The following is a 23274-nucleotide window of genomic DNA, read 5'->3' as shown; positions in this document are numbered from 1 at the left end:
TTCTTGATTTCTTGATCACCATTTTTCGAAAACACCTAAAGCTTCTTTCTATGTATTTTGTTGTTTTGATGTATTGTTCTTCAAGTCTCTTTAATCACCAAAATTGATGGAACGAACATATGCACAGCGGAAGAAAAACGGATCTAAAGTACTCTAATTAGGTTAATTACAAAGATAAGAATACAATAGAAACAAATAAAAGGGAAAAGGAATACAACTTTGGTAGACTTTGAATCTTCTTCAAATTAGCTCCAATCTCCTCACGAACGTTCGTAGACCACCACGAGAGTCTTTCCGACTATTCTCCAGCCTTAGAACGGGATTGTGGAATCCGGTGAGTGAATAATTTGGAGAGGAAAAAAGCTAAAAACTTTGAGATAAAAAAGGGATGAGATTATCACATATTCTCATCAATTTCCACTAAGTCCAAGAGTTTTTAAAATTCATTAAACACTCCCTTTTAAAGACAATTACATGCAAAACATGCAACTTTGAGTTTGATGACAATTTGACACTAAAAAATCCACTAACTCAAAGTGGGATTTAGTGGGACGTGTTTCTTCAAATGAAGACGATACTTAGCCATGCAATGCAAGAGTTGGAATTTTCCACCCACAAATATTGGATTTTTCCACCCACAAAGTTTGACTCTCAAAGTCCAAAGTCAATAAATTTGACTTTTAAACTTTCAAAAGTCAAAAGTCAACAATTTGACTTCCATTGTATTTTTTGACCTAGTTAACAATTTGCAATTAAACGGAATTGGTCAAAATTTCATTAAAAGTCAAATTGAATAAATGCCAATAACATCATTATTGATAATAGAATATGTTTAACATTACAAATTGTGAGTTTTAGAACATACAACCCAACAAACTCCCACTTAGACTAAAACTCCAGTGTATGATATATAATGTTGAGTAATGAAAGAATAAATACAATTAACTAGGACATCAGATACTCAGTACTTCTCCCACTTGCCCTAGTTCTATCTATTTCACAATCCTAGTCCCACTAAGTGACCCTCGAACACTTTAGCCGAGAGGGCATTTGTAAATGGATAAACCAAGTTGCCTTCAGAGGTAATCTGCATGACAATCACATCTCTTCGGTGTACATACTCAACTTCTATGGTGGAGTCAGTAATATAACTTTGTTTGATACTCCTCTACAATATAGCTTCTTCGTTCATAGTGAATACTGACCCCGAAGTAGATTTCTTAGAATCTATATTGGTCTGAAAGTCAGAATCAGTATATCCAGTAAGGATTAGATCCTTAGCACCATACACGAGCATATAGTCTTCTCCAAAGATACTTGGGGATGTTTTTAATGGTAGTCCAATGATCATACAGGATTGAACTGATATCTGCTGATAATTCCAATGTATAGCATATGTCGGAATGAGTACACAACATGGCATATATTAAACTCCCTATTGCTAATGCATATAGAATTCATCTCATAACCTCAACCTCTTGAGGTATCTTAGGACATTATTCCTTAGACAGATGAATTCCATGCCTGAAAGACAACATACCTTTCTTGGAATCTTGTATTTTATATCGAGACAACATCTTGTTTATATAAGATGCCTGAGACAAGGCGATTGTTTTGTTCTTACGGTTCCGAACGATTCAGATCCCAAGAACATATTGTGCTTCTCCCAAATCCTTCATTTGAAATTGCATGGTTAGCCATGTCTTAACGTCAACAAAAAAATTCTACTTCATTCCCAATGAGTAGAATATCATCAACATATAGAACAAAAAAAAGCTACAGTTTTGTTGATAATCTTCTTGTATACACAAGGTTCATCAACATTTTGTTCAAAGCCATAAGATTTGATCGTAGTATCAAATCTCATTTTACAGGATCAAGATGCTTGTTTTCGCCTATAAATAGATCTATTAAGCTTGCAAACCTTTTGCTCTTGATCCTGTGCAATAATAAACCACTATGGTTGAGACATATAGATACTCTCTTCAAGATAGTCGTTCAAAAAAGCTGTCTTGACATCCATTTTCCAGATTTCATAATCATAAAAAATGGCAATGGACAAGAGTATCCTAATAGACTTTATCGGGGCAACTGGAGAGAAGATTTCTTCATAGCCCACCTCCTCTCTTTGGGTAAACCCTTTTGCCACGAGTCTAGCTTTGTAGGTCTGTATCTTACCAACTTAGTCTTGTTTTCTCTGGTAGATCCATTTGTAACCAGTAGGTTTTACCTCTTCTGGTCGATCTACAAGATCACAGACTGAACTGAAGTACATTGACTCCAATTCGAGGTCCATGGTTTTTATCCACTGGTCTTTATCTACATCACCCATTGCTTGTTTAAAAGTCAATGGATCCTTTAAACCATCATTAGATATGGCGACCTGAGCTTCAATTAAACCCATGTACCGATCAAGCTGTTGCACAATCCTCTCACTACGTCGAGGCATTCTCAACTCTTACTGAAGTATATGAAGTATCAGTATCATCAACAAATCTTGTTGAAGGACCTATTCGATCAAAGTATCAGTATCATCAACAAATCTTGTTGAAGGACCTATTCGATCAATAACTCTTGTTAATCTATCTATAGTTTTTCTGGTTATCTCACTTAATACTAGGTTACTGCGAGGTTGATTATTTTTAATGTAATCTTTCTCCAGGAATGTTACATTTGATGGCACAAATACTTTATCTTCCTAAGGATCATAAAAGAAACCACATTTTTGTTGAGATTGGTATCCTAATTCTCTTGGTAGTCTCGTAGTTTGTAAACATATTGTTATTAATAAAATAAATGTTATTTTATAAGCATTTACTCAATCTAATAAACTAAGATCAGTGGTTATTTCATGTAACTTAAGCATATATGGGAGACATATAAGTGGATCATGCCTTAAGTAATAACTAAATGGTCTGTAGTAGATGGATAAATGAGGGATACCTTATCCTGATGACACTACGTATACAGCCCGCTTGGTAGATGTTACAAATGTTTGATCCTGATAATCCATGTGGAGACATGCAAGTGGGGATATCCTATACAAAGAGTTTGTATAAGATCGGACCATGAAATGATTAGTCTCTTTATATAACGTCGTTGATAATTGAGACTTACATTACACTAGAATGACCATAGGTGACATGACTTTAATCCTGAGTGAGTTGGGAACTCCTTCCTATGAGGGCGGTCCTTTGATTTGTATGGGTGAGAGTGGCCAGATTGCTAACTCAACAAGCCTACCTTTTTGGGGATTCGTCTGATTGGGGAGCTGGGAACTCAACTACACAAGACGGAATTCACTCCTTCCTCGAAGCAGGGATAAGTAGATAAATTGCTCTTTTAAGGGCTGATTCCGGGTCTTGAACATAGTGGCCACACCCTCTCCTGGTTCGAGAGGACTTAGTCATAGTAGGACTATGACTTATTGTTCATTAGAAGAATCAGTGGTACTTAAGGAGTTAGATGTAACTACACGGGCAAATTGGTGAATTGGCCCAGCTATACTTACGAGCGATTTGTGAAGGGTTATCACATTGTTGATTGGTTATATGGACCCGGAAATATATATGTAGTGCGAAGAGTGCAACCGTCGGTCTTTAATAGAGTGACCAACAGTTAACGGATGGTGGATCTCCTGATTAAAGAGTTCAGTTAGTTATTCACGTGCTGTTAGAACTTCAAGCTATAGGTCCATAAGGTCCCGTTGGTAGCTCAATAGTTCAAGTTGAGAATAAGATTTTGGGTTAGTTTGAAGTGTTCAAATTAATAAGAGGAAATTCAATTATATATGATATAATTGCTATGATATATTTGATACATTATAATTGGAGGAGTTAATATAAATATGATTTATATTAAATACCATAAAATAGAAAAAGAACTATGGTTTATATGTTTCATATGATGAAATATTAAAATTATAGGTTATAAATATAATATGATAAGTTGGTTATTATATTTATTTATAACATATTAATTATATGATAATTAATTATTCTTTTTCTTTAATAACCGATTTGAGTGGGAGGTTTCACACGATTATGGTAACTGTGAGATAAAAGGAAAATGGTTTTTCAAAAAATTAAGTGGTTGGTTCATTGTATCATTTCACAAAAGAAAATACTATCGAGTAAAAGTGTTTTACTAAACGATATCATCTCACAGACTAAAGGATTGAATATCGAGTTTACTATATGATACTTACTCGTTACTACATGATCGAGTAACAAGTCTATACAATAGGCTTCTTCTTACTAAACGATCGAGTATCTAGTCTATATAATAGATGTCATGTCACACCCCCTCCCAGACTACTCCTGAGCCTAGGAAAGTCTATACAATAGGCTTCTTCTTACTAAACAATCGAGTATCTAGTCTTTATGATAGACGTCATGTCACACCCCCTCCCAGATTACTCTTTGAGCCTAGGAAAGGATATGACTGCAACAATTATCAACCCTTTTGCTGACACTTACTGCTTAATAACTCTAGCGAAAAATAATTTGATACCAACATGCACTCTATGGCTAAAAACATTAAGTTTAAACACGAAACATTTACAGAGATTACAATACAAGTTCCATAAGTCCCGATACCCAAAACTCTTATGTCCCTATATGAATAACTATAACATGTATACAATATTTACAATAAGCACCTAGCAGACGGGTTATAATAACTTTTGTCCTTGAGTGGCAGAGAAAATGCAGAGCTACCTTTTGAGAATTTGACCGCTACCTGGGGGAAAGAAAAAAGTTTGAAAACTAGGTGAGCTTGTTAGCCCAATGAGTAACTTAAAAAAGAAAACTGATTCTCATGCAAAAGTTCAATAAAGAGATTCAAACTGAAATTATAAATCTCTACAGTAATCTTGTACTGAGATATAAACATTTTCTAAGCATTAATCATATAAAGCTATTTTCATCATAAAACATTAATTGTTCCTTAGTTGAGAATAACCCTGTTGTGGTTAAATCCCAACATCAACTGCATAGTCAAGAGAGAACCCCTTTGCTCGATCTCTGACTTTCACTACCTACGTGCACGGGGTTATAACTAAGTATCATCATACCTTAGGTACTTCTGCTCAGATACCTTCTCAAATGTCCCTCAATATCGAGCTGCTCGAATACCTTCTCAAATGTCCCTCGGTATTGAGTTTCAAGTAAAACTAGTCATACTATGACTTTCTCATTAAAGCATGTAAAGCATAACGCATAGAAAACATGGCGTTAAAGATGCTAACGCATACTTTGTGTAATTAAACACACATAAATAGTTTTTCAATAAACTTTCATACATGGCATGTGTTTAAAACATAACTCATGGTTTGCTTGGAATTTACTTTCTAAAACTAATTAACACGAGAATAATCTTTCTTTAAAATATAGTTTCTTTAAAACATTGTAAATATTTAGTCACTCAAAACTTTTAGAACTACTCCTCAAGGGTCGATATGCTTCTATCACTAGTGTCAATCCTGTGAACACAAAAGCATATATTAGCTACTAGCATAGGTCTACCTTTTGAGACTAACCCTTAAGTAAGCTTTGAATTTAACCTTCCCTTTTGAAGACTTTCACTCAACGTACCTTGATGTATGTCTTAACACTTGGGAATTTCTTTGGGATTTAGCTCATGCAAAGCTTCCAACCGCTCTTCACAAATGCAACACCACTTATGTAGCTAACACTTTTTTCTTTAAGTGTTCTTATAGCTGTACATGGTCGTCCTCAAGATTGCTTATGCGTCCAAGACTCCACTGCAAGCTCTCCTCGGCCTACACAGCAGGTCCAATGCATGGAAAAGTTCAGCCCTTGGTCTGTCCAAGCGTTTCCTTCAAGCTGTCAGCTTACTAAACTCAAGCAGTTGCTTGCTTGTTCATGAAATTCCAGATTCAACTTACAATAACTCAAATTCTAGAGCTCATCTCAAGAAATTTTCTTCTATAAACTTGTTAAAAATTGTCTCAAGAAGCTTACCTTAAATTCTCGTGGTCTATCCTAGAGACTCAATTTTGTAATGATGGCTGGGATTCACCCAAGAATAGAACCTCTAGTCCTTTTTCTCCTTCGATTAGGACTTCTTCCGGTAGTCTAACCTCTGAAAGTAGACTATCAGAGCTTTCCAACGACACTAAGAACTCTAAATTTGCATGGAGGAAATGATCAAACTGATCATTTGAAGTTCGGCCTCCCCTTTTTACACTGTTTTTCCACCGCTTCTCATTAAAGCATAGCATGACACCTTCAGCTTTCATGGAGTTAAATTCGGTGCTAAAGACAGCTGGTGCTTTTAATCGGTGATTAATACCAATCAACACAAGTTCAATCGTTTAGCTCACCGCCCCATCGTGTAGCTCATTGTTCAGTGATCTCACGCTGATGCTTGTCATCCAACGATCTCGTTCTCGCCCATCGCGCAGCACACAACCTATCGCACAAATCTCGTTCATCGTGCAAATCTCACTGATGCTCATCGTGTAGCGCTGACACCCATCGTCTAACGCGTCTCGACTATCATCTAGCGCCCACATCCATCGCGTAGTGCCATCGCCCCGCATCATCGTCTAGCGTTGATGTCGATCATGTAGTGCCAACGCCCCCATCATTTAACATTATCATTTACCACGACTCTTCGCATTGTTTATTGCCATACGATCGTCTACCACATCCTTCAGCGCTATTAATTTGCTATACGATCATCCAGCGCCTGCTCATTGCTACACGATTTTCCAGCACGTGCAACTTCAACGCCCAGCGCCCATGCTCGCGCACACTTGAGGCTGCCACATGCATGCTAACCTCTCAAGACTTAAGCTGCCACATGCCTTCCCACACATAGATTTTCTCTTGGCCATACCTTAGCTTCTTTCAATGCCCAAATAACCTTTCAAATGAGCATGGCCAACGCCCTTGGCTCAACTCCAATGCTTAGCACAAGGCCAATGCATTGACAAATACTTAGCCATTTTTCTTGCTTCCAACGCATGGGTTATACTTAGCCATTTCTTCTAGCTTCACCCAAGAGTCAAGCTTTCAAACTCAAACTTTTCTTCTAACTTTTCACCCTTTTCTCTACAATTACACATTAATTCTCACATCAAGCTATTCACCACACTGGTTTCAATAGGGAACATACACAAGAAGAAAAATTGACGTTGAATGAAAAGAGAAAAGCACAAAAACCATCCTTGGAACAACCACCTACCGTGGAATTAAAAACCTTGCCAAGCCATCTGAAGTATGTTTTCTTGAGGCAAAATGAAACTTTGCCAATGATAATTTCCTCTGTGCTTCAAGAAGAACAAAAAAATGCGTTGCTTAGCATCCTGAAGAAGTATATAAAAGCAATAGGATAGACGCTAGCAGACATAAGAGGAATGAGCCCCGCATATTGCATGCACAGGATACGTCTCGAAGAAAACCAAAGAGGGTCTATCGAACCTCAACGCAGAATAAACCCTACGAGGAAGGAGGTTGTGAAAAAGGAGATAATAAAATGGTTGGACGCAAACATTATTTATCCAATCATCGATAGCACATGGGTCAGTCCCGTGCAATGTGTGCCCAAAAAGGAGGAATGACGGTAGTCCCAAATGCAAACAATGAATTAATACCAATGAGGACCGTCACTGGTTGGCGGATCTGCATGGACTACCACAAACTTGATGCGGCGACGAAGAAGGATTATTTCCCCCTGCCTTTTATTGACCAGATGCTAGATCGCCTAGCAGAAAATGATTACTTCTGTTTTCTGGAAGGGTATGCGTGCTACAACCAAATAATGATTACTCCTGAAGACCAAGAGAAAACCACATTCACTTGCCCCTACAGAATGTTTGCTTTTCGCCACATGCCGTTCGGATTATGCAATGCGCCGAGCACGTTCCAGAGGTACATAATGGCCATCTTCTCTGAGTATCTTGAAGATTCAGAGGAAATTTTTATAGACGATTTCTCGGTTTACGGGCAAAACGTATGAAGTCTGTCTAAACAATTTGAAAAAGATACTAAGGAGATGTGAAGAGACAAATCTTGTGCTGAATTGGGAGAAGTGCCACTTCATGGTGAATGAAGGTATTGTGCTCAGGCACAAAATCTCCAAGGAAGGGCTGGAGGTGGATAAGGCGAAGATTAAGGCCATTGAAAAGCTTCCACCTTCAACAATTGTGAAGGCTGTCAGGAGTTTCCTGGGAAATGTAGGATTTTATCATCGTTTTGTGAAGGACTTTTCGAAGATTGTTCAACCATTGAGTGCATTTTTGGAGGTTGAAAGAACGTTTGACTTTAATGAAGAATGCCTCAACGCATTCAAAATACAGAAGAACGCATTGATAACCGCACCTATGTTAATCACACCTGACTGGAAAAAGTCATTTAAGCTGATGTGCGATGCTAGCAGTTATGTGATAAGGGCAGTGCTAGCACAAAAGAAAAAAGCAATGTTGCACCCTATCGCATATGCGAGTAGAACCTTGAACCCTGCCCAAGCGAATTACACTACCACTGAAAAAGAACTTCTTGTAGTGATCTTTGCGCTGTAAAAATTTAGAGCTTACTTGCTGGGATCCAAAGTGATCGTTCACACCGACCACTCGAAAATTAAATAATTAATTGATAAAGAAAGATGCAAAGTCGAGGTTAATTCGATAGGTTCTCCTCCTTCAAGAATTCAACATGAAAATCATTGATCGCAAGGGAATGGAGAACCAGGTTGCGAACCACCTATCAAGATTAGAAAATCCGGAAGTCGACTGCAACCAGTCGAAGGTGAACACAACCTTCCCAGATAAGCAGCTGTTCATAATTGAAGAATTACCATGGTACATAGATGTGGTCAATTATCTGGTTTGTGAACAATTTCCGGAGAATTACACAGCCCACTAAAAGAGACGACTCATGCACGAATGTAAATCCTATTATTGGGATGAGCCAAATCTTTACAAGAGAGGGTCAGACCAGATCTTGTGTCTATATGTACCAGAGGCTGCTCACCAGCGCATATTATCCCAATGCTATGATTCACCATATGGTGGATATTTTGGAGGTCAACGCACAGCAGCAAAGGTGTTACAAAGTGGGTATTTTTGGTCGACTTTATTCAAGGATGCAAGAGACTACTCTATGAGATATGACAGGTGCCAATGCACGGGAAACATTTTATGGAAGAATGCTATGCCAATGAATATTATCTTAGAATTAGAGTTATTCGATGTATGGGGTATAGACTTCATGAGACCATTTCCACCATCAAATGGTCACAAATACATTCTGTTAGCCGTCGATTATGTTTCTAAATGGGTTGAAGCAGTATCGCACGTCGCAAGCAATGCGGCGATAGTCTCCAAATTCTTGCGAAAAAATATCATCACTCGTTTTGGCACCCCACGTGCCATAATAAGTGATGAAGACTCCCACTTTGTTAATAGTGTCATCAAAAAATTGTTGCTCAAGTATAATATCCACCATAAGGTCGCCACCGCATACCATCCACAGACAAATGGCCAAGTCGAGGTGTCCAATAGGGAAATCAAATTGATCCTAGAGAAGGTGGTAAATCCTTCACGCAAAAATTGGGCCATGAAGCTAGATGATGCCTTGAGGGCATACAGGACCGCCTATAAAACACCTATAGGCATGTCCCCATATGAGCTGGTATTTGGGAAGACATGTCACTTACCTTTTGAATTTGAGCACAAAGCACTGCCAGTGAAGAAGCTCAATTTTGATGTAAAGACAGCAGGGGAGGCAAGAAAACTTCAGCTGATCAAGCTAGACGAATGGAGAATTCAAGCATATGAAAATGCCAAGATCTACAAGGGGCGCACAAAACGTTGGCATGACAAACAACTATGCGAGAAGAATCTCCAGGTTGGAAAGAAGATCTTGTTATACAACTCTCGGCTACGATTTTTTCCCGAAAAATTAAAGTCATGTTGGTCCGGACCATTTATAATCAAAGAGGTATTCCCACATGGTGCAGTCGAGGTAACCAATGAAGAAGGGACCAACGCATTCAAGATCAACGGGCAAAGAGTCAAGATGTATCATGGAGGAGACTTGCATCGCGAGAAAACCTCGGTGGACCTGAGGAATTCCTGACTGAAGAAGAAATGAGCAGTCCCTACGATAGTATGCGATACAAACTCATCAGGGACGCAATTTTTTGAAGTATCCTTTTTATATCTTTATTTCATGAACTTAATCTACCTTTTCTCATACAAACACCACTATTTGGGGAAAAAAAAGAAAAAAAAAAGATTTTTTTTATCAACTCTGGCTTTCATATTTTTTACCTTCTTGATTTTTTAGCAACGATCGTGGTAAACGACTACGGTGGAGCTACGCGATAACAAAAAAACGCAACAAGTTCATTCAACCCATCACAATCGAAGAATCAACCTGCCGCAAAGAAGGATGCGATCACAGATGATGTAGACAACAGAGCAAATTTGGGGGTTGTATCTTTCTTTGACTTTTCTATTCCAAATTTTGCACTCGCGCATCTCATTTATAACATTGAAAATTTTATCATCGCATCCTCTTTAGTTAGCGCAATCATTGAATGATTGATTACTTTAGTTAGTCACCACATTTTTTTCTGTACCAATTATGATTTCAATGATGAAACGCATGCCTCTATTTCTCATCGCATGTACTAGAATCAACTTAATTTCAGAGCAGTCACTTCATAAAATATTTCTAGAAGTTAGTGGTCCACCAGCTTTCTTTCAAAATGACTTTTACGAAACTTCCTAAGAGCATCGCATGAATCATTTCAGTCTATCAGCAATGAGGACATTGCTTGCATTTAAATTTGAGGGTGCCAGTATTTATTTTCAATTGCTACTTTTAGACATTCATTAAAAAAAAAAAAATCATAACGTTGAGATCAGATCCTACTCGTAGTTGGATGTTCGCATTACACCCGTGGGAACAATCCAAAATGAAGGTAGGAATCGTGATCAACGCATAAATCAAGTGATCGCAGGCCTAGCTTCTGAAGCCCATGAGTGGGGAGCTATGTGCACATAGGGAGCAAGGGGAAACGCAAGAGAGTAAGTGTTTATGATTAATAACAATTAACTATCTACTATGTGTGTAGCCAGAGATCAGACTCATTCAAACACTGAGGTTTGAGTATTAACCTTGTATTTATGATATGCTTGTATTATGAGTTGAAGTAGACTCTAGAAGTTTCTTACCACTCATTGAGCTTCTTGAAGCTCATTCTTTTCTTTCATGTTTTTCTTCCCAGGTAGCGAAAGGTGGGGAGTTCTAGGGTGCTGCTTAGGTCAAGGTCTGCCACAACCACAATTACACTTCCGGGGTTTAAGAGTTGTTGTTGTAAACTTTGTAGTTAAGTCTTGGAGTTGTATAAACATTACATTGTTGTAATAAAATGGGCCTACTCAATCAGTTGTTGTTTATCTCCTTGACTTAAAGTTTACTGAGAGTAAAAAGGTTCAGAGGGCAGTAGGTATCACAAAAGGGTGGTATCTACGGTCCCTCACGCCTCTCCTCATGCTCAGGAGACGGGCTCGAGGCGGGGTGTGTCACTTCATCCATATCCCACTTACTCGATCATCTACCTCCTATATTCCTCTTTCCAAAGTCATACAGAACCCACACCTCTTGGATTCTCACACCGAGAATAGTAAGGTAATTCTTGTAGTGGTGTTATGTTTCGTTCGAGGTTTGAGGAATGAGTTGAACTCTATTATGATCGAGGTTCATCTAATCACTCACTGAGATCGAGTTCTGATCGTTTCGTTCGAGTTCATGTTGTTGAACGAGTTGCTGAATAATCAAGGGACACTTGAAGAAAGGTTCTTCGAAGGTTTGCATACTCTATTCCTTGTCTGTTCATTTAAAGAAGCATGCTGTAATTTATTGTTTATGCATAATTTGTTCCATTGGACTGTAATTGTTTGTGTTATTTCTTAATGGGATTTAGAACGATCTGTTTCCGATCACTGGTTCTCTATTTAGAGTTCCTTCACTTTTGTCTCTTTGGGAGAGCCTACAAATAGGTATACCTTTGAACCGTGTTCCAACTTTTTTAGATTTTGCACCAACATATATGTTGGGCATCCCCAAATTCTGAAGTAATGTAAACTACCTCTACGTCCTCCCCAAGTCCTGAAGTGACGTAAACTATCTCTAAGTCCTCCCCGAATTCTAAAGTGACGTAAACTACCTCTACGTCCTCCCCATAATTGGTAAGGTGTTTCAGAAACACTTTTCGAGGGAACCATATTCAATATATACATCGCAATCCCTACTCGTGACCCCAAAAACAACGTGGCATCTGAGCATAACTCATCATAAAATGAACCATGTCCAACAATGTTCTATTTCTCCTTTATACAACACCATTTTGTTGAAGTGTGCCCTATGCTGTGAGTTGTGACGGAATTTCATGTTCTATCAAATAGTCCTGGAATTTTAAGTCCATGTACTCACCACTTCGATCTGATCGAAGTGCATGTGATGTATGTTGTATTTAAATTTAAACATGTTTGTGCATATTGTATGCCATTTAGATTTAAAAACCCACCATAGGAAGCATGTTACACGCATTACGTATATGTTATAATTTGTTATAATGTATAGAATGCATGTTTAAGGTTTTTGTTATTTAATTGTTATATTAAATTTGAATGCCTTTGATGCATGTTGTGGATGTAAGAGCATGTCTATTTTTTATAAGTTGTTATAAAATTGGATTAGACATTAAAATCTATAACAAAGATAAGTTGCATGCTCACGTAAGTTAATCACCCGTTTTAAATAAGTTAAAATAGGTTGACATCTTGTAAAATGTGGTTACAAACTCAACCAATAGATAATCTTGTCTAAGGCTGGAGGTACTTAAGTTGACGGTCTACGGAACACCTTCTACTTAGGGATTATGGCCGAATAATTGAGCATTGTTAACCGGTTTTATAAGCATACGTGAGCATTATGAGGTAATAAAATGGTTTATCACCTAGAAATTTTATGTTTAAAATCCATTTGTAAGCGTTATACTTGGATAAACCACATAGACTTGGGATTATTTAAATTAGCCGAAAAAGAACCTAAGTATAATTTTACCCAAATTAATAGAACATTTCAGTGGGAGTTTAATAACTTATATATGATAAAGTTATTAAAATACGTCAGTGGGAGATTAATAACATATACTATACATTATTTTTAGCTCTCACGTCCCTAAGAGTTCACAATCGAGATTTAAGCGATACTTCGTGTCGATTACTCGACTGCTCTATTTGGAAAGTGTTTGCATAAATCTGGATTTCAGTGAATAAGGGGAAGTCGTTCAAATATAAGAATCAAGTATATGATACATTTTGATTTCAACTTTCACGTCCTCATAAAATTCACGTCGTGAGATCCATACAACGTTTCGTGTCGATTATACCTCGACTGCTTCATTTGGAAAGTGTTTGTATGAGTCAATAACAAGGTGAATGGGGGAAGTAGTTCATAGTAAATGGGTGAAGGATATGTGTCAACATATCCTGCGGTCTCTTCCATTAGTTTAAACCGTGAGATTCCTATGTTGCGTCTGTTGGTTTGCTTTAGGCGACCCTTGCTAGTCGTTTAACGACGGCTATCCCAACGAAGGGTTGTAACATAGGATTCGGAACAACTCAAACTCTAGAAATGGATAGAATTTTTTAGGTCCATTCCCAACCTTGACTCTCCATTTCGGTAGCATAGTTGGGCCCGACCTCTGACGTCTGAAAAACATAGGGTTACACTTACAGAATTACTAAAGTGTTAGTAATTTCTGACTAAAAACGGTAACTAAACGACTATAGGAATAAGAGTTCTTCTGGAGATAGTGAGTATCGTTGCAAATAAATGATGGTTATGGGTACATTATTACTTGTTTTGCTAAAACTAGATTTTGGATTTAGTTGCAATTTGCTAATTAAAATTTGTTTAAATTTTTCCAGGATGTCGAATTCTTCTAGAATGCTCACTTTAGAATTAATTAACGATAAAATTGAATCAAAAAACAAATTACTAGCAGTTGATAATACCAAAAGAGTTTTAACAAAGGATTGTCCTCTATCTCCTAACTCATCTAAAATTTTGAATAATATGGATGAGAATGCAAAATTCGAACAACGAGATAAATATGATTTACTTGTTATCGAAGCATGTTTAGTGAAAAACGATAAAACCTGGATAATTGATTCAGGTGCCACTAATTATGTTTGTACTTTCTCACAGGAAACAAGTTCCTGGAGACAGTTGGCAGAAGGCGAAACAATCTTTAAAGTAGGGACCGGGGAGGTTGTTTTAGCTAAAGCAGTGGGAGATATGAAGTTATTTATAGGAGATAAGTACATTTATATGAAAAATGCTTATTACATTTCTTCTATGAAAAGGAATCCAATATCTATCTCTTGTTTGCTAGAACAAAATTATAAAGTTTCTTTTGAAAATGATGAAGTGTTCATCAATACAAGAAATAAACAAATTTGTTCTATAAAATTAGAAAATAACTTGTATTTGTTAAAACTGACTGAGGTTAGAGCTATTTTGAACATAGAGATGTTTAAAATTGCTAAGACTCATAAGAAAAGGAAAGTTTCTCCAAATGCCTATCTTTGGCACTTGAGACTGGGTCACATAAATTTCAACAGGATTGAGAGAATGGTTAAGAACGGTCATCTAAATATGTTAGAAAACAATTCATTACCACCTTGTGAATCCTGCCTTGAGGGTAAAATGACTAAAAGATCTTTTTCAGGAAAATGTCTTAGAGCCAAAGAACCTTTAGAACTCGTACACTCAGACCTTTGTGGTCCTATGAATGTTAGAGCTAGAGGAGGGTATGAATGTTTCATCAGCTTCGTTGATGACTATTCCAGGTATAGGCATATTTACCTGATGCACCAAAAGTCTTAAACATTTGAAAAGTTCAAAGAATTTAAGGCTGAGGTTGAAAACCAATTAGGTAAAAAGATTAAAACGCTTCGATCAGATCGAGGTGGTGAGTATAGGGACTTAGAATTCCAGAACTATTTGATAGAACATAGAATCCAGTCTCAACTCACAAACCCTGACACACCTCAGCTGGTGTGGCAGAAAAAAGAAATAAAACTTTGTTGGACATGGTTCGTTTCATGATGAGTTATGCTCAATTACCAAGTTCTTTTTGGGGTTATGCAGTTTAGACTGCATCATATATTTTGAATATGGTTCCCTCAAAAAGTATTTCTGAAACACCTTACGAGCTCTGGAGAGGATGTAAAGGAAATTTACGTCACTTCAGAATTTAGGGTTATCCAGCACATGTGTTGGTGCAAAATCCTAAAAAGTTGGAACGTCGTTCAAAAGTATGCCTATTTTTAGGCTACCTAAAAGAAACAAAAGGTAGTTTCTTTTACGATCCTAGTGCAAAATCCTAAAAAGTTGAAACGTCATTCAAAAGTATGCCTATTTAAAGGCTACTCAAAAGAAATAAAAGGTGGTTTCTTTTACGATCCTCAGGAAGACAAGGTATTTGTATCGACAAATGCAACTTTCCTAAAGGAAGACCACATAAAGAATCATCAACCTCGCAGTAAGCTAGTAATAGATGAAATGTACAGAGAAATGGCAAACACATCAATAAGAGTTGTTGACAGAGCAGGTCCATCAACAAGAGTTATTGATGAAGTTGGTATTTCACATCATTCTCAAGAGTTGAGAATATCTCGTCGTAGTGGGAGGGTTATGTAACAGCCTGACCGGTACATGGGTTTAATTGAAACTCAAGTCATCATACTAGATGATGGCTTAGACGATCCATTATCTTTCAAACAAGCAATGAATGATGTGGATAAAGACCAATGGATTAAAACCATGGACCTTGAAATGGAATCTATGTATTTCAATTCTGTCTGGGATTTTGTAGACAACCTGAAAGGGTAAAACCCATCGGTTGCAAATAGATCTACAAGAGAAAATGAAACTAAGCTGGTAAGGTACAGATCTACAAAGCAAGACTTGTGGCAAGAGGGTTTACCCAAAGAGAGGGAGTAGATTATGAAGAAGCATTCTCTCTGATTGCCATGATAAAGTAAATTAGAATACTCTTGTCCATAGCTACATTTTACAATTATGAAATATGGCAAATGGATGTCAAGACAGCTTTTCTCAATGGCTATCTTGAATAGAGTATTTATGTGTCTCAACCATAAGGGTTTATTGAACAGGATCAAAAGAAAAAGGTTTACAAATTTAATCGGTCCATTTATGGGTTGAAACAAGCATCTAGATTCTGAAATATGAGATTTGACACTGTGATCAAATTTTATGACTTTGAACAAAATGTTGACGAACCTTGTGTTTACAAGAAAATCGTTAACAAAACTGTCGCCTATCTAGTTTTGTATGTTGATGATATTCTACTCATTGGGAATAAAGTAGAATTTATAGTTGACTTTAAGAGATGGTTGGCTGTGCAATTCCAAATGAAAGATTTGGGAGAAGCACAGTATGTTCTTGGGATCCAAATAGTTCAGAATCGCAAGAACAAGACATTAGCATTATCTCAAGCATCTTATCTAGACAAGATGTTGTCTAGATATAAAATGCAAAATTCCAAGAAAGGAACATTGTCTTTCAGACATGAAATTCATCTGTCTAAGGAACAAAGTCCTAAGACACCTCAAGAGGTTTAGGAAATGAAAAGAATTCAATATGCATCAGCAGTAGGGAGTTTAATGTATTCAATGTTGTGTACTTGTCCTGATATATGCTATGCCGTTGGAATAGTCAGCAGATTTTCGTTCAATCTTGGATATGATCATTGGACTAGCGTTGAACATTCTCAAGTATCTTCGGAGAACAAGAGATTTTATGCTCGTGTATAGTGATAAGGATCTTGTCTTTACTGGATGCACTAATTCTGACTTCTAAACCAATATTGATTCTAGGAAATCAACTTCAAGGTCAGTATTCACTCTGAATGGAGGAGCTATTGTGTAGAGAAGTATCAAGCAAAGTTGTATTGCTGACTCCACAATGGAAGTTGAGTATGTAGCTGCAAGTGAAGCAGCAAAAGTCGTATGGCTCAGAAAGTTCCTGACTAACCTGGAAGTAGTTCCTAATATGCACCTGCCTATCACCATCTATTGTGACAATAGTGGAGCAGTTGCAAATTCAAAGGAACCTCGAAACCATAAACAAGGAAAGCACATCGAGCGGAAGTACCATCTCATCAGGAAGATTGTACATAGAGGAGACATGATTGTCACGCAGATAGCCTTACAAGACAACTTAGTTGATCCATTTACAAAGGCTCTCTCGGCTAAAGTGTTCGAGGGTCACCTAGTAGGACTAGGTCTATGAGATATTTATCACTACGGCAAGTGGGAGAATTTATGGGTATCTAATGCCCTAGTTTATCGTATTTATACTTTTTTGTTCTCTCTGTGTAAACTCAACATTATATATATTTATATATATTGATCCACTAGAATTTTAGTCCAAGTGGGAGTATTATTGGGTTTTATGTCCTAAAACTCGCAATTTGTAAAAGTAAACATATTCTATAGTCAATAAACTTATTATTGATTCTATAAATTGCATACGTAAAAGTCTAAATCTAATAAATTAAGATCCATGGCTATTATATGAATACTTGAACTTTATGTAGAGACATAAGATGGATCAATTTCGAGTAAATAGCAAAAACGGTCTATAGTACATGATTAAGGTTGGGTACCTTATTCTGGTAACACTATTGGATGCGATCTACTCTGTAGTTGTTAAATTGTTGTAAAGATACTACAAATGAAGTGATCCATATTCATTCATGTACTGACATGAGGAGTGGGAGTGTCCTATGCAATGAGTTTGCATAAAATCGGACTAAGAAATAAGTCACTCTTACTTTATAACGTTGTTTACCGTATAAGACTGACTATTTCATTCAGATGAGCTAGGTAACTCGATCTTAATCTTGAGCTAACCATGAACTCTTGTTTATTCGAGATTATCCTTAGATCTATATAGGTGAGGGTTGGCTCAACAGCATCAGCTTAATAAGCCTCCCATTTCATGAGTAAGAACGGGTAGATAGCTGGGAACATAGGGTGCAAGACGAAATTCACGCCTACAAGATTTAAGGATAGGATAAAGGTTGTTCAATCCTGGTCTTAAACAAGGGGCCCTACCCTCTCACTGGGTTGAGAGTGATCTGGTTTAGTGATTGGATCATAAACCAATTATTCATTAGAGTATCAGATGGAACTTAAGGAACAAGACAAACAACACAATGACCTAGTCGGTATTACGAACAACCCGTGAAGGGTCAACTTACTAGTTATGGTTAAATTATGTGAACACAAATATATCTGCAGTGAGAAGAATGCAACTATTGAGCTACAGTGGTGTGACTTGATAGTTAACGAATGAATACTGATTAATTTAGTCTAAAGAGTTTTAGCCAATTAATCTTAAATCGTTGGAGCTCATGATCTGTAGATCCATAAGGCCCCTTTACTAGCTCGTAACATGAACATCTTGAATTATTAAATTGAGTGAATTTGGAATGATATCGATTTGAAATATTTAAATTAAATTTAGGGTTTGAATTTGGATAAGTTCAAATTCAAATTAAGGTTTGTATAAATTATATTTTACGAAATTGGAGAGTTTATGATATTTAAATATTGATTTAAATATCAATTACATGAATTAGATTCATGTTTAAATTTAAATGTGTGATTAATTTGATATTTTGATATTAAATTAATTAATTAAATAAATATGTTTAATTAATTAAAATTCAAATTAATTTCCAATTTTAAATTCAATTTAAGAAATTGAATTTTGATATTTGATTAATTATGGATTGACAAAATCAATTTTTGATTAATTTTTGAATTAATTGATTATTGAAGTGTAGAATTGGAAAAACTGGATTACATGGGTTTTGCACACAAAACACCTTGAGTAGGAGGTGTTCTTCATACAAGCATACACAAATCCCACTTGAATTAAGAAGTAGGTGTTGGCCATTTGATGGTTAAGAAATGCTTGCATGCTGAAGAATTATAAAACTCTCAATTTTGAAGAACAAAGTAAGTGGTTCTGGAGCTGAAAAGAGTTTCTACTTCTTCATCTTCTTCCTCACAAAAACCCTCAATATCCTTCACCATATTCACTCAAATTCGAGTTCCACCACTCAAATTCAAGGCTTAGAATAGTAGAGAAGATCTTTTGGTGGTTCACTGTCGATTTGGAGCTGATTTGGAGTGAAGAGCAGCTTGGAATCGTGAGAAATCGTCAAAGGTATGCTTTTCTTGAAACTCTCTTTTGAGTTGATGAAATAGCATGCTTTAGAACTCAAATTAAATATAATTAGAGTGCTTATTGATTCTATTTTCTTTCATTGCATGCTTGTGTATTCCATCACGAAGTGCTTCAGTGTGAGTGGTCGGTTTGAAGGCTCGCATGATACCTCGTATACTGTCCTTTAGACCTTGAACGAACCTCTCCGCTCTCATAGCCTCCATAGCAACCAATTTTAGGGCAAAACAATACAGGGTGTCAAACCCCTGGTCATACTCCTCCACCGACATGTGCTCATGCCTCAGCTCCAAGAACTCCTTTTGCTTATTGTACCTCAAGTTGGCAGAGAAGTACTTCACGTCGAAGCGCTCTTTGAACTGCTCCCATGTTTCCCCCCTTGCACCTAACATCCTTTCTGCCGACTGCCACCAAATATGTGCTTTGTCAATGAGCATGAAGACGGCACACTGCACTTTCTGATCTTCTGAGCATTTCATATAACGGAAAATTATTTCAATCGTTAATATCCATAACTCTGCATTGGTAGGATCCTTTAGTGACCCGTTGAAGATGTTGGGGTTGTACTTCCTGAAATCTCACAAGTGTTTGGCCTCCACTAAAAGGTCCGACATGCTCTCATTTAGAGTTATGTTCTAAGTCTAAACTTGCGGTATCTAAACTTGCGACAGTGGTAACTGTTGGGAAAATTGGGTCATTCGCTCATCCAACATGTCCTTTACCTTACTCAATACAGTTGATGTGATTGCTTCCCCTATAATGGTTGCCCAATCAGTGAACTCTGTTGGGACAACTGGGGGTGTTGTGTTTGCGAGGGCACAGCCGTGTGTTGGGCTCGACGTCATGTATGGGTTCGCTGCTACCCTGACCCTGAGGGGTCTCTAGGCGGCAAGGGATCCTAGCGGGTCCTATACTTGTGAATTTTGAATTTGTGGATCCTCATCATGTGGATCTTGATCCTGAACCGTTGGATTCTGCCCTTCGAGATCGCACCCCTTTCTGGTAATCTTGTGACTGCCTCTGCCTCTTCCCCTAAAACGTACCATTCCCTGAAAATTGTTCACAACCAACCTTTAACAACTCTCCTTACCAATAAAACATGTCAAACACGATCATAAACACTACATATTCTGGTGCATATTATCCTAAATATTTTTCATAACGGTCATATCTGGCGATGATGAAGAATCCGTTATTGGCCGAAGGAACAACCTGGACTGACATAGTAAGTCAGTCTATAGAACCCAAAACATGGGCTTTAATACCAACTATAACAACCCGATTTCTTAAGACAGCTAAAAGAGGTCGTTACTGCATGCATGCATAAATGCTTACATTGAAAATAATATGATTTTGGACTGCTTGAGTGAATAAAAAATCTAGTCTTGAACTCAAGATTTCAAACCATCTGATTCGGGGTACCCCTTAAACATGAAAATAAAATTTAAAAAACTGAAATAAAATATTAACTGAAAAAGAAATCTCTAACACTTAGACGCAGTCTTGAACTCACGCATGTCTAGACACACCGTCAAGACATGACATGAAATTAGACTCGTCGGTCACCTGAAATAAAAACATGCATCAAGGCAAAGACAAACAGTAAATTGCCTCTGCTGGTCTAATCATGCATCACATACAAAATTTCAATATTGATCCCACCGCATAGATCATAACATAACATGGAAGTTCAAACATGCTCATAATACCCATAATGTCATGCAACAAGTGTATCACAAAGACAAAATCATGAAGTCCATTAATTAACTTGATAAATCTAATCTAGGCTGCCTGGCATGAAGGCATCGGTACCACTTACTTCAAATTGGTAACCAAAAAGTTCACGCAATTAATCTTCTTAAAAACCTCTTGGATCAACTTGAATCAGCCCAAACCTCAACTTTCTTTTTCCGCCAAAAAGAGTGGTCTCTACTTTGATGAACGACGACCCTAAGACTCCTAAATCTTAAATCAAATTTCCAAACAAAAAGAGGTTAAAAATTTAATCCAAAACCCAAATGGGTAAATTAAACTCCCTAATATCCAAAGAAAACAAATCTTACCCAAATTTTTCAAGATTCTGGCAAGAATTAGGGCAGTGGTGACAACACCGATCGGCGACTGGCGGGGTCATGCGACTTACCACTGATGGAGGTTGACGGATAGGACGGAGATCGACGCTGGGTGTGGTGAGCGACGGTGCGGCGACAGGAACGGATGGCTGGGGCTTGGCACGGACGAGGGCGTGCGGCGAAGCTAATCGATGCTCGACACGAGGGTCTGTGGCGGTCTGGGACGCGACGGCGGCTGGAAGTCTTGGTGGCGGTGGCTTCAAACAGCTAGGGCTCGCATACCAGAAAGAAGGAAAAACGAAAGGGGGGAAAGAAGCTCTGGCGTGTGCGTGAAAAGAGAGAGAGAAAGAAAGAGAAAATAATAACACTTCTTTTTTTTCTCTCTCTCTTTTTTTCTTTCAACCCATAAATGAAAAAGCAACTTAAACCCTTCCAACCTTCTAAAAAAAATATCCAAATCCCTTTTGGATTTAGAATCTCAAATCCTTTTTGGGAAGAATACTCTAAACCAATTATCACAATTACTCGATTTAATTTAATTATCTTCTCCATAAAATACAAAAAGAACTCGAAATTTCAAATTTTAATTCAATTTTCTAAATTAAATTAAAAATTGATACAATTAGACATGAGTCCCAAATTGTCCTTTAATCAAATTTAAATTCCAAAATTCCTCTCTGAGCAAATAATTAAATCGAATCATCCCTTACAACAATTCAATTTATCCTCCGAAATTTAAAAAATTCGCAATTACCACAAAATGTTGAGTTTAAATGACGAACTAATTTGAAATGTCACAACTACTATACAAATGAGTTTCTTATGAAGGAACTCTATTTACAGAGGACTTTGAGCGGAAGTGGATCGTCCAAATCCCATTTCGATTGAATGCATTAATTTACAGTCATACAAGAACAGAATATGCATAAAACTTAAATTACAGCATGCTTTTAAAATAAAAACAAAGTTTAGAGATTATACCTTTGAAGAACCGTTCTTCAAGTTAATCCCTTGTCCATACTCGTTCACGAACGCGTCAAACAAGTCACAAACTCCCTCGAACAGCATCAAACAACAACGCGAACTCGAACCAAAAGGAGGACACTACCACTTGGTGACCTTGGTATTCTCAATATGAGAATCCATGAGTGGTGGGCTCTGGCTAATTTTGGTTAGAGGAAAGTTTTGAGTTAGAGGAGGAAGACAATTGAGAAGGAACGAGGTTGTTGTGTAGACGATCAAGTCTATCGCATAGACTATATTATTCGATCGTTTGGCCTCTCAAGAAATCGTGTAGAAGACTTTCTTTTACTCGACGGTTAAAAATTGATCTCTGGAATAATCAAATCACATTTTTATTTATCCCACATTTTCCATAAAACTAAATAACTATCCACTAAGGATGGTTAGAGAGAAAAAGGATAATTATCAAATAATTAATAAATTATAAATAAATATGATAATTAACTTATCATATTATATTTACAACCTATAGTTTTAATATTGCATCATATACAATATATATAAACCATAGTTATTTCTGTGTCCGACAGATGCACTTTTCGCACTATAGAACTAATCAATTTTCGCACTATAGATATATATTTCTGTGTCCATTGAATATAACTAATCAATAGTACGATAACCCTTTACAAATTGCTCGTAAGTACAGCTAGGCCAAATTACCGTTTTGCCCTTGTAGTTACATCTAATTCCTTAAGTACCACTAATTCCTCTAATGAACAATAGATCATAGTCCCACTATGACTAAATCCCTCTCGAGCCCTTAAGGGAACAATTTATCTACTTACCCCTACTTCGATGAAGGAATGAATTCTATCTTGTGTAGCTGAGTTCCCAGCTCCCAAATCAGA

At 37.1% G+C, this 23274-nt stretch overlaps 1 long non-coding RNA gene across 3 annotated transcripts; it reads right to left on the bottom strand.

Annotated features, from left to right (window-relative positions):
- Positions 1-4538: 4538 nt before the first annotated feature.
- LOC120085089 (uncharacterized) lies at positions 4539-21851 on the bottom strand. 3 transcript variants are annotated; one of them, XR_016532539.1, is made up of 3 exons: positions 21392-21775; positions 21148-21293; positions 4539-4740 (listed from the first exon to the last, which is right to left on the bottom strand). It is a non-coding gene; the product is annotated as an uncharacterized LOC120085089 (long non-coding RNA). The 3 variants fall into 3 exon arrangements; XR_005483808.2 differs by lacking the exon at positions 4539-4740 and adding an exon at positions 18884-20377 and having other exon boundaries at positions 21392-21784; XR_016532538.1 differs by lacking the exon at positions 4539-4740 and having other exon boundaries at positions 20973-21293; positions 21392-21851.
- Positions 21852-23274: the final 1423 nt, after the last annotated feature.

Source organism: Benincasa hispida, chromosome 9, assembly GCF_027475165.1.
Source record: "Benincasa hispida cultivar pf3 chromosome 9, pf3_genome.v1.1, whole genome shotgun sequence".
Lineage (NCBI taxonomy): Eukaryota > Viridiplantae > Streptophyta > Magnoliopsida > Cucurbitales > Cucurbitaceae > Benincasa > Benincasa hispida.
This window is presented reverse-complemented; position numbering and strand designations above follow the sequence as displayed.